At 45.0% G+C, this 16,922-nt stretch overlaps 1 long non-coding RNA gene across 1 annotated transcript; it reads left to right on the forward strand.

Moving 5' to 3' along the window:
• Positions 1-12,436: 12,436 nt before the first annotated feature.
• Positions 12,437-14,164, forward strand: LOC137571000 (uncharacterized). The gene is made up of 2 exons (XR_011031274.1): positions 12,437-12,515; positions 13,972-14,164. It is a non-coding gene; the product is annotated as an uncharacterized lncRNA (long non-coding RNA).
• Positions 14,165-16,922: the final 2,758 nt, after the last annotated feature.

Below are 16,922 nucleotides of genomic sequence, written 5' to 3' on the forward strand. Positions count from 1 at the left end.
GGAGACAGACAAACATGGAACCTGCCATAGCTGTCAGGAGCATCAATCTCTGCATATACTATATACAAATTCTGTGAAGTACAAACGTGGACAGTGAAATGCATATGTAATGTAAGTACAGCCAATCTTTAGCTACTGATATATGTGTTTATTTTCTCTGAGACCTTATACCTAACAGCTCCTCTTTAACAAAACGTACCACCCAAAGAAAGCCTAGCTGGTGGCAAAAATAAACAAGATGTAGATAATTTTGTTGTGATAAGTAGTGATAACGTTATTGGCGAATGAAAGGGCGGAGTGCTGAAATGTGAAAATTGCTCTGGTCCATAAGGGGGAAAATCCCTTAGAGGTTTACTTGTTAAAAATGGTGGCTGGATAGTGTAATGGTTAAGGGCTCTGCCTCTGACACAGGAGACCTGGGTTCGAATCTCGGCTCTGCCTGTTCAGTAAGCTGCACCTATTCAGTAAGGAGTTCTTTGGGCGAGACTCCCTAACACTGCTACTGCCTACTGAGTGCGCTCTAGTGGCTGCCTCATAAGCGCTTTGAGTCCGAGAAAAGCGCTATACAAAATAAGGAATTATAAAAAAACGCATTGGTATACATTTTCCATGCATTTTTAATGACACTCATAGACTATCATTATGTGCCTGTTTGCATGCGTTTTCTAACATGCATGCGATTCAAATAAATATGACCTGCCCTGCTGCTCTCAATTATAACTGAAAGGACAAATGATTTTCAAAGTAATGCCCATGTTTCCCTATGGCTCAATTTCCACTATATGCAATTTAACTGAAAGCTTTTTCACAATGCACTGCTATGGAAGATTAAAACGCATCCGTTTTTTTAAGCATAGTGTAAAAGAGGCCTAAAGGTGGCAACACACCATACAATTAAAAGATCCAAATTTACATCAAGTTGATAAATACGATCAGTTGTCCTTTGTCCTGGAAAATCGAAAGCTTGGATTGTGAAATTATATTCAACCAGAAAAAATTGAATAGACACACACACACACACACGACAATAGAAGCAAAAACGTAGGTATATCACATTAAAGCGTAAATTACGGTCGTATGTTACGTGTGTTCGATAACCCACCAATTTTTTCAGAGTTTACGGTCTTTTATCCCGAAATTGCGGCAATCTCGAAAATACGTGTGTGGTACCTCGAAGATTCTGATCGAAACTTCCGATCAATCAGAAAATTGGATCGGAATGCTCGAATCGAATCAAAATAAAATTAAAAAAAAAATTGTATGGTGTGTGACTAACTTGAGGGTTAACATAGGATCTATCAGCATGTTTGTTGATTCTCTGCTGTCCAATGTGGTAAATTGAATGATGTTTCGTGTAGTGTGAACCAGGCCTCGACGACTGTGGCCACAGATATGTACAGAAATGCATGGGGTCAAAAAACGCGTTTCAGTGTTAAAGAGACTCTGTAACGAAATGTTCAGCCTTTTTTCTTCTATCCTATAAGTTCCTATACCTGTTCTAATGTGCTCTGGGATGCTGCAGCCTTTCCTAGTTGCACTGTCTCTGTAATATATCTAATCTTTTCTTTGTCGAGCTTTGTCCACCCAGAGAGGAATGCACTTCCTCTGCTTTGATAGGGAGAAATAATGTACGCCCCCTCCAGGCTCTGTGTGTGTGTTTTGTTTATCCCTCACAGACTGGTCTCTGCTCTCAATTTCAGTTGTCTGAGGGGGAGGGAGCTGCCTGTCACATGCTGAGAAACTGTGAGAATCCCAGACCGGAGTGCAGAAAATTCACTATGTAATAAAAACTTGTAGTATACTGTAACATGATATATATATATATACATATGTACATACAAATACATATACATACATCACTTCCTGGTTAGCGGCCATGTTTTGTTTGTAAACACTGCCTAACACTGGCAATTAAAAGCCAGGATCACGGCGGAGAGCAGCGGAAACGGCAAAGAGGGATCCAGGAGATCACAGTGACTTGATTGGTATGTTTTTTTTATTGTACAAATTGGACAGTACAGATTCTCTGTAAAGAAGGCAGCCAAAAATGTGCAACCCAGAAATGCGCAAAAAACAACACGCATTACATGTGAATATTGTAATATAAAAGTGCTCGCTCCGTTGGACCCGCGCACGTATACGCTGCAGCTCTCGGTGACACTGTGAGGCAGACACAGCTTTTTTCTGTAGGAGTATTTCTGTCTCCTCTAATCGTCTGTTTTCTGTCTGCTCTCACCTCATTCCCGTCTAGCCAGATTATTCATTATTCAAGCAAGCAGAAAAAAAAAAGTACCTGGAACGCATATTTTTACCACGCAATTACCAATGAGCCTTGAAATGTCTTCTGAATTATGGATTATAATCATCGTGTTCCAAGCGAGCTGTACGAAAAAAACAAGCTTGTGGTCGGCGGGCAAACGGGAAGAGCTGTGAGGGATGATTAGCTGCTAAGTGGAGCGATCAGCGTTCCTCAGAATCAGATTCCCCATGTCGATGAGCTATGACAAGCAGAAAACAAGAAACTCGAGTGCAGACGATGAGGCGTGACGGCTGTGCCGAGCTGCATTGCTCCTCAGCCTCCAACCCTGATCGTGGGTTTCTTCTCTTCATAACACAACTGTAGACTACACACAGAGGAGTGGATCAAATGGTTTCTGCACCAAGGAACTCTGCTGCTCAACCTCAGCGCTGAATTCCTGGAAAGGCCCCCACAGGTCTCCCCCCAGCTTTATTTTGGTCCCGGGGCCCCCACAGAGTTTTTGGCAGTGTATCGAGGAGGGAAGAAGGGTTTGGGTGGAGGGGGTAATTTTGCGCAGAAGCCCCATTGTACATAGAAACGGCTCTACACTCACGCCCAGGTCTATGGTGGCTGAAGCAAGCAATGAGCAGCGCTCACAGGCTGCAAGTGAAGTGAAATCTCCAGAGATGTGCACAGCCCCCCTGAGGCTAAATACACACCTTGAATACAAATAAAATGCAAATTATGTGCTGAACACTATTCTAAAATTTGAATGCAAACTGACGCCCATGGAGGCAGCAAGCCTGAAGTATACTTACATTTTTTGTACAGCAGAAGGGAAAGGCAGCGCTTCCAAACAGACGCTGCACCTGAATTGACTACCAGCACAAGTATGCAGAGCTGGAATAAGGGAAGATTACACACCTTGCATTCAAAACAGGTACAGTAAAAGGAGGGTGTTAGCTTCAGCATAAGTTGTGCACAAATTATCCCTAATATTCTCCCACGATGATGATGGGCCCCCACAGGAGAGACCTAACCACTAGTCTAACAGTGAAGCTAGACTAGTGGTTAGGTCTCTTCCATGGGGGCCCGTCATCGTCTTGGGAGAGTCTATTAGGGATAATTTGTGCACAACTTATGCTGAAGCTAACGCCCTCCTTTTACTGTACCTGTTTTGAATACAAGGTGTGTAATCTTCCCGTTATTCGAGCTCTGCATACTTGTGCAGGTAGTCAATTCAGGTGCAGCGTCTGTTTGGAAGCGCTCCCTTTCCCTTCTGCTGCCCAAGGTAGAGGGGCTACTACATATGGAAATGGAGGCTGGAGTTGAGGTGGAACACATGGAACAGGTAAGATACACACAGAGCAAGAGCCACAAGAAAGCTGGAGGGGGAAATGTATTATGAATTTGGCCTTGTTATTACAGGCAGAGCGCTACCTTTTGGTATCAATATTTCTAAAGGCCTCACAAGTCTAACCCTGGACAAGGTTTTAAAAATACCTTCTAATGCTGGGAATACACCATACATTTTGGCAGATGGATGGTTCGATAGATCAGTGTTTCTCAACATTTTATTGGTATGTACCCCTTGTAAAACCCTATACTCACCAAGTACCCTAGAGCATAGTAAAAATTATCACAAGTACCCCTTGACAAATATATATGTAATCAAAGTAAATGATAATTGATTCTAAACAATTTCCAAGCATTTATTATTGCTTTTAGTTGGATAAAATACTAATTTGGTGTTGTTTAAATTAGATTTTTCCTTTTCTAAAACTCTAAATTTGTTATTCTTGGTTAAGTATATCAAGCCTGAGTACCCCCTGGAACCCTCAGAAGTACCCCCTGGGGTACGCGTACCACACGTTGAGAACCTAGGCGATAGATAATTTCCAACATGTTTGACCTTACTTTCGATCGTTTTTCTGCTCGATTTCTCATAGAAATTAATGGAACTAGATAAGAAGAGAGAATCGAGTGGAAAAACAAATCGAAAATCGATTGGACGGAAAATTGACTGAAAAAAACGCATTGTGTATTCCCAGCGTTAGGCCACATTCACAGTGGGATGTATAGCAGGAACGCAACATAACAGAAGGAAAAAGTCGTACTGCACGATATGGCCGCGTTGCATTGCATACAGAGAAGAATACAGTCGATGAAAAGCATGCTTCGCTGTACCCGATAAGAAGACAAAAGACAAGACAACATTTATATTGCACTTTTTTCCTGGTGGACTCAAAGCGCCAGAGCTGCAGCCACTAGGGCGCCCTCTATAGGCAGTAGCAGTGTTAGGGAGTCTTGCCCAAGGTCTCCTTACTGAATAGATTCTGACTTACTGAACAGGAAGAAGCCAAGATTCGAACCCTGGTCTCCTGTGTCAGAGGCCTTAAAGAGAACCTGAACTGAAAATAAAAAGTCAAAATAAACACACACGTCATACTTACCTCCTGTGTAGTCTACTCCTCAATCTTTTTTTCCTCTCCAACGTCCCATTTGTCCACTGTGATCAATGGAATTCTCTGTCCTCCATTTTAAAAATAGCCATTACCCCATAACAGCTTCCTGGTCATCACACAGTTAAACTGTAATATCATCCACTTGAGCCATAGGGAAACATGGACATTACATTGCACATTCAGTTGTAACTGGCAGCTGCTGGAATATAACTGACAGCAACTGGTATGTTTCAGTTCTGACAAAATATTGTCAGAACTGGAAGGGATCACTGTAAGAAGAAAATAGTGAGCTTCTGAGAGGAACTGACGGCAAGGTTAGTACGTAATATTCATTTGCAGCTACGTCATGTGTTTGTTTTCAATAATTTTACTCGCTTCAGGTTCCCTTTAACCAGTACACTATGCAGCCACTACATGCATGTTTTGTGGTAAGGCACTGCATGCAAGGTGTTACCACACCGCACACCATTGTACCACATCGCACCAGTCACAATGTGAGCATTGCTGCACAGCAAGCCGTGTTACAAAGTGGCTATTAAGCCACACCGCATCACACCAGTGTGAACGAGGCCTCATAGTTCAGTATTTGCAGTGATCAGATATTCCCTTATTGTGTGAAAACACATCACTGAAGATGACAACCTGCTCTTAACCACTTGATGACCTCAGGCTTACACCCTCCTAAAGACAAGGCTATTTTTCACAATACAGGGCTGTGCAGCTTAGTCAGGGTGCTGCACAGCGCTGCACCAAAGCACACACATGATTTTTACCTCCTTTTAGTGTTAAGGACACTCTGCAGGAGGTATCTGATCGCTGCTGCAAATTTTTTATTTTTTTTTAATAAGAAAGGGGAGGCTTTTTCCCCTCTCCTTCCTCCCTCTCCCTCCCCTCTGTGCTGTCCTTATTGCCATAGGGAGGCGATCGGCACTTATCCCCGCCTCTCATAGACATCAGCCTATGAGAGGGCTCCAATGTCAGCCGTACAGCGCTGCAGGAGATCGCAGCGCTGTACAAAGGTAAACATTGGCCTCAATTCACTGAGATCCTGCTGGAGATAAGGCAAGAGAGAACATACCACCACACAGTAAGAGAGTTATCTTATCTCTTCATTCCTTAAGTTACCTCCTCTGTAGTTATTTTCACACACAGTTAATTAACAGTCTGTCTTTAACTTTAGAATTCTGGAGTTATTTTAAGGATTGAAGAGTTAACTTAAAGACAGAAGAGTTAAGGTAGCCATACACTGGTCGATTTGCCATTAGATCGACCAGCTGACAGATCCCTATCTGATCGAATCTGATCAGAGAGGGATCGTATGGCTGCCTTTACTGCAAACAGATTGTGAATCGATTTCAGCCTGAAACCGATCACAATCTGTGGAGCTGCCGGGCATCTTCTCCGCATCTTCTCCACGCTGCACCCGCTCCATCCTGGCGCTTCCTGTGTCACTCCGTGACCAGGAAGTTCAAATAGAGCGCCCTCTATTTGAACTTCCTGGTCACTGCAGTGACAGGAAGCGCCGGGATGGAGCGGGTGCAGCGCGGAGAAGACGCCCGGGAGCCAGCGTCAGGCAATGTATACCTGATCGGATCGGCCGCCGCTAGCGACGCGCTCCCTACCCGCGGGCGATCGAGGGTTATTTCCCGCACGGCGCGATCGACGGACCGATCCGATTTTGGGAGGAAATCGGATCGGCGGGTGCGTTTAGCGCGAACGATTGGCAGCAGATTCGATCCCAGGATCGAATCTGCTGTCGAAACGGCCGCGAATTGGGCCAGTGTATGGCCACCTTTAGGTTTGCCTGAGGTAAAATGTTTCCTGAATACTACATGCCTTATCACCATGGTGATAACTCTAGAAACGTTATTAAAGACAGGAGATAAGCTTAGTGAATTGAGGCCAAAGGGGAATTACTTCCCCTTTCGGCGGAAAACGGCCTGCTAGCTGCAATCGCGGGTAGCAGGCTGATCACGGAACTTCGCTCCATGAACCGGCATTGAACGATCGCGCATGTGCGCACGTGTCCCCTGCCAAACTGCAGCTCCAGGACATGACGCCAATCGGCGTTAGGCGTGATGCGGTTGTTAGGTAGTTAAAGGGAGCTTGGAAGTGAGAGAAATACACAGGCTGCCATCTTCATGCTCTAATAAACAATTCCAGTGTCCCTGTTCTGCCTCCAATAGGGCTGAGCCACACTTCTAAGGGCTCCGCCCACGCTGCGTTTTTGTGTTTAAAATCGCACTCCAATTGCCTTGAATTAAAATCACGGTAAAATTGTGATCACTGCAATATTTTATAAATCGGTTTTAACAATGCAAACAGTGCGAATGGATCGCAAACAACTCCCCCCCCCCCCCCCCATTATCGTTTCTTAGTTCCAAATATACCTTTAATGAAACATTAGTCACACAGGGTGCTAAGCAACTGATTCCTGACGATTTCAGGCAACTCCCAGCACAGGCCTGTGTAATAATGCTATAGGCTGGCTGTATCTGAATTACACTGATGCCAGTACAGCAGGCACAGGAGGGGCTTGGCACAGGACAGCACATAGAGGGACACTGGAACAAGTATGCCATTGTTTTTGTCATTGCAGAGTATTCTGCGGGGTGCAGCTCTGTCATTGTCACGTGGGCGGGTTTGTACACACAATTCTAATATGACAGGACTGAGCCAAGAATGTCCATATGTAAATAATACAAAGTGCAGTCATCTTCTTTTCACCAGAGCATTGTGCAATTTTCATTTAGATCTGTCACAGTGTAACAGGAATTGTACTCTATAAAATATTAACACATTGCATTACCATGCAAACATACATTCTGTACACCTCATTCCATAGACAAATGGGGGAGGGGGATGTACCCTTAATCCACAGCAAGATGCTTGTTAGATTTAACCATTTCCCCACTAAGGGTTTTTTTCCCCTTAAAAACCAGAGTAATTTTCACATTTCATGTTCCTCCCATTCATTTGCCAATAACTTTATCGCTACTTATCACAGCTAAATGATCTACATATTGTTTTATTTCACCACAAATTAGGCTTTCTTTGATTGGTACTTTTTGCTAATTATTTTTAGTTACATGCATTTTAAAGGAAAGAATAAGAAAAAAAAATTGTAAAAATTATAATGTCTTACTTTTCAGCTACTGTATTATCGTTTTTAACCACTTCCCATCCATACCTTGTTTCCCACTTATGGACCAGAGCAGTTTTTACAGTTTAGCTATGTCCTTTTTTAATCAGAAATAACGTTATCCCTACTTATATGACACAGAAATGAAATTTATTTATTTTTTCAAGACAAACTAGGCTTTCATTGTATGCCATGTTTTCCCTCCAACAATTTTGTTTTCTATGAATTTTAATGGGAAAACAAGGAAAAAAATAGAAAAAAAGCATTATTTCTCAGTTTTACCAATTCCAGTTTCAAAATAAAAAGTGCTACTGTAGATAAAAAACACAAATTTTGTTTGGCTATTCTTACCGCTTATCACAAAACTTTATTTCCTGTCACAATTTATGGTGAAGATATTTGATTCTGAAATAATGCTACAGAGTGTATTTTTCACCATGAAATGAGAAAATAAAAGTGTTTTTAATGCTAAAAATCAATCTCATTTGCTCAGGAAACATTTATTCCCGTTCACCAATTAGTGCTGCATCAGATAGTGCCAGAAATGTGCACAGGAGCAGCCCAATCCTGCACAGCACTTCTTCTGCTACAAGACGTATATCTACTGACTTGTGGCTTAGATGAAGTCACAGAGGACGTAGATATACTGCAGTGGTGGATAAAGTGGTTAAATAAACCCTGCTGCGGTAGATAAAACCCACACGTTTTATTTGCCCATTTGTCCCGGTTATTGCAATGTTTAAATTATGTCTGGGTGCTTGTGCTAGCTTAGGGAGGAGCCTATAAACCTATGATACGTGTATCTACGCCCGTTTTTCACGTGACATCCAGAGGAGTGTAGATACACGATGTGGTGGTGGGGAAGTGGTTAAAGTTCTTATATGTTCTTCTCTGAGGCATGTTTAGCTGCATACCCTTACTTTGTCTCTCTGAAGTCCCATTTTTCAGATACACTTTTTCCTACACTCTAGCCCAGGAGGCAGGAAGTGGCGAGATTTAATAAACAGGGCTTCACAAAGACAAAGTAAAGGTATGCAGCTACTCATGCTTCTGAGAACATACAAATACCTTTTACTTATTTACCGTAGATAAAAAATGGATTTTGGTACTTTTCAGGGATAAGAAGAAGATTATTACTCATGATAAAGTTCCTCCCCTTAGGATAAAGTTCTTCCCCTTAGGAGCCTCCTTATTGATTATTTAACCGCTTGAGGACCACAGGTTTATACCCCCTACTGACCAGGCCAATTTCTACAATTCAGCATTCTGCAGCTTTATTGCTTGGCCATACTACTTAGCAGCCATGTGAATCTTACCTCCTTTTCTTCTCACTAGTAGAGCAGTCTTTCGGAGGTCTCTGATTGCTGCTGCTACTGTCAGGTTTTTTTTTTGTAATAGAAAAAAAGTAATTTTTTTTTGTTGTTGTTGTATTCCCACTCGCTGCCCCACCTACACTGCGATCTACACAATACACTACACATACATAGGCATCAGCCTATGTACAGTATGTGCTTGTGAGCCCATCAGAGGGACAGTTAAGTGTCCCTGTTAAAGCGCTGTGCTAGATCGCAGCTCTGTACACAATAATAATTGCTTTTTTTCTCTCTAACAGCCTGCCAGCTCCGATCGCGGCTGGCAGGCTTATCGCGGTGGCCCCGTCTGCATCACGGCAGGGAACGTATTCCCTGCTAATCCCCACCCCAGGACTTTAGGCCAATCAGCGTTAGGCGGTTTTGTTGGCGCCACCCTCCCACTGCCCATCGGCGTTACGTGGTCAGGAGGAGGTTAATATAATGGATGGCTTCATTGACTAACAGGGAAGCTAGAAGTGTCCATGTTATATTTTGAAACAGAATGTAACATCCATGGAAGCAGCGGCTGCGGGCACGCAGGGTGTCGCCGCATCGTTTCCCTGCCCTGGGACTTCGCCCGTTCCTCTGGTGTCTAGTACGCCGAGGACGGGTTGTCCATTGCTCATAGGGTTGCTGTATCGCGCGGGCGCACGCGGAGACGGGACCTTTATGCGGGAGGCGGCGCGTCAGCTGACCAGCCAGGCGGCTGACGTCAGAGGAGACTCACAGTGCTCCGGATTGGATGATTGGTGGTGGGCGCGGCCCTGGGGTCTCCTCTGCTTCAAAAGCCTTCGGTCTTCACTCGCAACCTGTCTGCTGTTGCGAATACTGATGTGTTAGCGCTCAGATCTTAGATAGTATCCGGTGTGTTTTGATCTGGGAGGAAACCAGGAATTTAACACAAGACTAGGATTATTGTATTATTGTATATTGATATTCTGTGCATGACTCTGGCTACCCTCTGACCCTGCTCTTGCTAATCGATTCTGTCTTTTTGCCCATCTGACTCTGTTGCTGAACTCTGCCTGATATCTCACTACTCTCTTGCCTGTCGATTTTGTACTGTACCTGCCCGCCTGTTACTGATCCTAGCCTGTCTGACCATTCTACTCACCAGTGAGCCCTGTCACTGGTGAGGTGCACTTTAATAGTACCCACCAGCTCCTCTGGTGAGGTTTAGCAAAACTATTCAGTAAGGGCCCTTTTCCACCTGCAATCGCTAGCGTTCATGCTGAACGCTAGCGATTGCTGAATCGCAAAACCGGCGATTCCCCCGACGTTTGCGGCCTCGATTTTGCTATGCTATGCACTGCATAGCAAAATCGCGGCAATTATCGCTCCGCCGCGCGTTCGCGTTCCCGACAAAAGCGAATCGCGGTAGTGGAAATGACCTACCGCGATTCCTATGTTAAAAAGCAAACCGTAGCGATTGTAAAATCGCTAGCGGTTTGCGGTTTTGCGATTCAGGGCCTTTTTCCACCAGCGCGTTTGCGCTGGCTGAATCGCAAAACCGCAAACCGCTAGCGATTTTACAATCGCTACGGTTTGCTTTTTAACATAGGAATCGCGGTAGGTCATTTCCACTACCGCGATTCGCTTTTGTCGGGAACGCGAACGCGCGGCGGAGCGATAATTGCCGCGATTTTGCTATGCAGTGCATAGCATAGCAAAATCGCGGCCGCAAACGTCGGGGGAATCGCCGGTTTTGCAATTCAGCAATCGCTAGCGTTCAGCGTGAACGCTAGCGATTGCAGGTGGAAAAGGGCCCTTACTGTGTACCAATAGTGCCCACCAGCTCCTCTGGTGAGGTCTAGCTAAACTATTCAGTTACTGTTGCACCAAGCACTATACACCTTGCTAGCTATACTTGCATTATTGGTGATTCTGCAGATCACTACATAATCAGGTATAGCGTCTGTATTATCCGTGATTTTGCAGATCACATATAATCAGACGTCTGTGTTGCTACACCAATCGTTACACAGAAATGTTTAATGGAAGTATAGATTCTGTTTCTGAGCATCACTACTTCCATTTCATTCAGCTAGAAGAAATCTGCTTAGTTGAATCTGCATCTTCATTTGCTGACTCCCATTTGATTGCTCCTCCCCTCTCCTTTCCGATGACTCATGCTGTCAGGTTTCTGAACTCAGGAGAGAAGTCAGCATGGGCAGGGCCGGCCCGCCCATGAGGCGGGGTGAAACTTTTGCCTCAGGCGGCACTTCTGGAGGGGCGGCAGCCGCCCGTCTGTGTGTGTGGGGGGCCGCCTGAGCTGGAGGGGATAGCGGGCAGGAAGGGGGTATTGGGCCTAGCGGCGGGGAGGGGGGTCGGACCCCCCCCTCCCTCGCCTGGGTCCCCCGTCCTCCGCTCCCCTCCAGCTTTAGAAGTGAGGTCGCTGGCTGCAGCTATATTGTAAGAGGCAACGGGCGGGGAGGACTCACCTCTTCCTCGTTCCAGCCCGAGCCTGCGCTCCACTGACGTCACTTCCTGCTACGCCGCAGGAAGTGATGTCAGTGGAGCGCAGGCTCGGGCTGGAACGAGGAAGAGGTGAGTGATCCCCGCCCGTTGCCTCTTACAATATAGCTGCAGCCAGCGACCTCACTTCTAAAGCTGGAGGGGAGCGGAGGACGGGGGACCCAGGCGAGGGAGGGGGGGGTCCGACCCCCCTCCCCGCCGCTAGGCCCAATACCCCCTTCCTGCCCGCTATCCCCTCCAGCTCGGGCGGCCCCCCACACACACACGGCTTGGGGGGGGGGAGGGGCGGCGATTTTTTTGAATTTTGCCTCAGGCGGCAAAAAGTCTAGGGCCGGGCCTGAGCATGGGTCATCAGAAGGGAGGTGATGAGAACACACAGAAGTCAGTATAAGCAGATTTGAGTGAGCTGTGGGATATATTCTTGTAGCTGGAAAACACAGTAAAAACATTCTCAGGTTTGATCAACATCATCTTTGCTTTTATTAAACGCCTCTGTTTTGAGATACAACAATGGATTCATGGATCTGCTACAAGGTTACTTTGAGAGCTAGGCTCATTTTACTTTCAGTTCCTCTTACATCTGTAATTTGCATGGCACGGGTATGCCAACGGTGACCTTCCATCCCATGATGCTCAGTATGACCTCTGACCTGAAGTCAGCTGGCTAATAGGGATGGAGTTCACTGCTGCGGTTATAGAAGTCCTCTGTGGTAAATTCCATTCCTTGTTTTCAGGTTTTCTGCATGTTGTGTGATGCCATACAACAAGCAAACACCAGGACAGGGAGGAAGTGAGAGGTGGTGACTGCAGCGGAGGATGGATCAGACCCGGCGCTGGAACAGGTGAGGTTCCAGCTCTGCTGCTATTTCCGATACTCTCCTGAGGGGAGGGAGGGGGGGGGGGCTGGGTGGCTATTGAGGAAACACAGAATGGAGCCCTAGGAGTGGAAGAAGCCCGGCCTTCCCATTTATAAAATGCCACTGATATAGATGTAACTCTTATTTGCCTGGACTCAGACTTTTAAAATGTACCTGAGGCGACATGATGGGTTAAACGTGTGTATGTACAGTGCAAAATGTATTAACAACCAGGCTGTGTTCCTTTTTCTGCTTGAAAGAGTTAACGTGCACCTGTAGTGAGAAGGCCATACTCATGGTTAGGCCGCTAGTCAGTTGGGCGCAGGGCAGCTCATCCTGCTGCCGCTAAAAATTCCCCCTCTGAGTCGTAGTAACTTGGAGGGAGAAGTAATTTGGGGCCCAGCGAGTGCCAGAATCTCGATTTACCATAGCGTGGGGCAGGCACTACAGCGTTACTGGATTAGCGATGCTCAACTTAGGCGCCACGCAGCCGGCACCTAAACAAACTGCTTTGCAAATGAGTACTTACGTGGGAAGATGCCCCCCTCCTTCTTGCTGTTCCAGCGCTGGGACCTTCTGAAGCCCACTGACAAGTGCTTGTCGCCAACGTGTGGCTGCACTGGGCAGGTGCAGACAGCCTGCGCAGTAGCAAAGAGCCGAAAAGGTCCACTTTTTACCCCAAGCAGGCCGGGAGCAGGGCCGCAAACCTTGGAGGCCTCCCGCTGGAGGGGATGGTGAGGCCTCTAGAGGACCCAGAGGCTTCCATCTACCGAGGTAAGTATTTATATTTCTCTCCCTAGTAACGCACGGGTTCGCTTTAACCTTCATGTATGCAAATGACAGCTTCCCTCTTGTGGAACCTTCTCTGACAATAGCCTAATCCTCACTGATAAGGAATTGCAGCTCTAAAGCCTTTTCCTGCAAAAAAAACTATTCCAGTGCAGGGGATAGATTAAAAAAAAAGGTCAATAGTTCATGTATTTTAGTTCTGGGACACTTTATAGACTGCCATTGAGCAGACAATGAACACTAAATCTTCTTTGTAAATGTTAAAACTTAAAATAAAATCATAAGATGTCTAAAAAAAGGGGGTAAAATTTGAGAGTAGGAGAACAGATACAATTGTTTATCTCATCAGTTTATTTTTACCTCTGCTGTCCTTTAAATTTAGGAAGGTTCAGACACGCAGTGACATCATTTACCAAGATCTCCATCCTGATTTTGAAAAGCAATAAATGGGGCAGGCAAATCCACTTTATGCAGCAATGGGATTAGTGGCGGCACCTACTGGTCATAACAGGAACACAGTCATTATCAAAGTGACCTTTACATGGTTTAACAGGTTTCTTTTCCAAAATAGTGATGCAAACGTCTCAAATATTTACAGTAAAACATCTCGTAGTTTAGTATAGGATTGTTTAAAATGTTTGCTGTGAAACAGGAAACTTCACATTGCTGTTGGGTTGTGCTTCTGGAGACCATGGAAGGCTGACTAAAATGTGATGTCGAGTTTGAAGGTCCACATCTGAAGGGTCTGGCAAAAGACAAAAAGAAAAGAGCGCAGTCAAAGGTACAGAAGGAACCATTGGCCAGACGGACGAAGAGTGATCTCACAATAAACCTTATTGGTAACACGGTATTTGCCATTATTTACCTACATGCATCCCACCAGCTACCTTTACCTACTACAGCCCAGCTGCCTGTGAAGTGAGTATAGAGCAGGCATGGGCAAACGTGGCCCTCCAGCTGTTAAGGAACTACAAATCCCACAATGCATTTGCCTTTATGAGTCATGACTGTGGCTGTCAGACTCCTGCAATGCATTGTGGGACTTGTAGTTCCTCAGCAGCTGGAGGGCCACGTTGGCCCATGCCTAGTATAGAGTCACAGGGCAACATTTATCAAGAGTGTCCGAGAGAAAATTTTGGTAGGTGTTTAGAAACAGACATCCTAAGACATCACTAAATAGTGCAGATTCCTTCTTAAAGGGCAACTGAGATGAGAGAGATGTGGAGGCTGCCATACTTATTTACTTTTAGGCAATACCAGTTGCCTGGCTATCCTGCTGATCCTCTGCCTCTCATACTTTTAGCCATAGACCCTGAACAAGCATGTAGCAGATCAGGTTTTTCTGACATTATTGTCAGATCTGACAAGATTAGCTGCATGCTTGTTTCTGGTGTGATTTAGACACTATTGTAGCCAAATAGATCAGCAGGGCTGCTAGGCAACTGGTATTGTTTAAAAGGAGATACATATGGCAGCCACCATACCACTTACAGTTCCCCTTTAAAGGGACTCCGAGCAGTGCAGAAACTATGGAAAGATGCATATCATTTTAAAGCTCTCTTTCTCCTCTTTCCAATGATATATAAATCGCCACCCTACGCCTTTTAGTTTTCGCTATTTTCGCGATTGAAATTGCGGCCGCAAATTCAATCGCGAAAATAGAGAAAACTAAAAGGCGTAGGGTGGTGATTTAGGGGTCGCCAGAAAGAGGAGAAAGAGAGCTTTAAAATGATATCCATCTTTCCATAGTTACATTGTATTACACAGGGCGACTTTTTCCTAAAATCAGCAGTTCCATTCTGCTGAATGGAACTGCTGACACTGGGGAAAGTGTCGTCCTGTGTAATACAAGTAACTATGGAAAGATGGCTATCATTTTAAAGCTCTCTTTCTCCTCTTTCTGGCGACCCCTAAATCACCACCCTACGCCTTTTAGTTTTCTCTATTTTCGCGATTGAATTTGCGGCCGCGGAAATTTCAATCGCGAAAATAGCGAAAACTAAAAGGCGTAGGGTGGCAATTTATATATCATTGGAAAGAGGAGAAAGAGAGCTTTAAAATGATATGCATCTTTCCATAGTTTCTGCACTGCTCAGAGTCCCTTTAAACTGTTAGGAATAGGAGGAGTTAGGAAGGTTTCTCAGACAGTGCAGTGTGTGAGGTAAATTGCTGTTGCTGAGGTACCCAATACTTCTGCTGTATTGCATCAATGCCCAGCACTGGAAGGGTTAAGCACAGAACAGCTGCACAGGACACCTAGCAGCAGGGGGGGGGGAGGGAGAAGCCCTTCACAAAACATGTCTAGCCTGCACTACTGCACTATCTGTAGAACTGCTATTAAGCACTTATTAATCTGCAGGAATCCTGGAATGGATTTGCACTTTTCTTAACTGAAGAGCAACTCTAGAAATCTATGCTAAATTTCAGCTATTACGTAGGATTTTAGAAGTTTCTTATTGTTATGCAGAACAGTTCCCCCTTCTCGTTAGAACAGTTTAAGAAGTAAAAACTGTTGGTAGTGCTGTGATAAATCTCCCCCACAGTGCAGCGGGACATGAACAGCCTGCTGTGTGCCCACACAGGGCAGGAGATGCACGAAAGCGGGCGGAAGACTTTAACTGGTTCTGCGGTAGTGACCCTAGAAGGAAGGACGAAGGTGCAGCTTCCACAAGCCCAACCACCGGTTAGAGCTCAGTTTTAAAATCTTGGAAGGCAGAATGGAAGGATGTAGCGGAGCACTGAGAAGATGAATGCATGATTAATCTGAAGAGCAAACAATCTAAATCTGACCATACACCATACCATTTTTGCAAGACTGGACAACGAATATCTCCGGGATTTAGACTGTTCACCTGTATTCCACCTGGCACTACTAGATAATCAGCTTTCACCTAAAATCTGACTGACTATTGATCAGATCAGAATACTGCTGCTGCTAGCCTGATGTAGTACAAAACTGACACCCAGCATGCCAGGAAGAAATGGACATTACTGATCAATCAATACATCGATTAAAAAAATCAATAGAGAGAGCCCTCATTTTTAATAGACATTCAGGCTCTGTTCACGTCTAAAATCGAAATCGTCGACGGCATTGATTTTCGTTTTTTGAGCGTTTTTTCCCCTCCCGGCGCTCCACTGTGCGCTACGATTTTGTGCAAAGCGCTTTTGTAGAGTGATTCTGTTTTTTCACTTCCTGGCGTCAGTCAGGAAGGGAACTCTTTGACCCGGGAAAAGAATAAATACAATGTATTTATTCTTAAAAACGTGAACTCTGTCGCTGCACAAAGTGATTTTGTGAGCGTTTAGCGCTCTTCCTATACCTTCCATTAGAGCAAAATCGCCCCAAAAATGGTACAGGCACCGACGAAACGCACTGATGTGAACCTTCTCATAGAGAATCATTGCACATACGTTTTGTGGGCGATTTTGAAAAGCACCTGCGCTTGAAAAAAGGCCGAAAACGCCCTAAATGTGAACAAGCCCTCAGAGGCATAATGACTTAAAGAGGAGCTGTTAGGTATAGGGTCTCAGAGAAAATAAACACATATATCAGTAGCTAAAGATTGGCTGTACTTACATTACATATGCATTTCACTGTCC

The sequence above is a fragment of the Hyperolius riggenbachi genome, chromosome 4 (genome assembly GCF_040937935.1).
Source record: "Hyperolius riggenbachi isolate aHypRig1 chromosome 4, aHypRig1.pri, whole genome shotgun sequence".
Lineage (NCBI taxonomy): Eukaryota > Metazoa > Chordata > Amphibia > Anura > Hyperoliidae > Hyperolius > Hyperolius riggenbachi.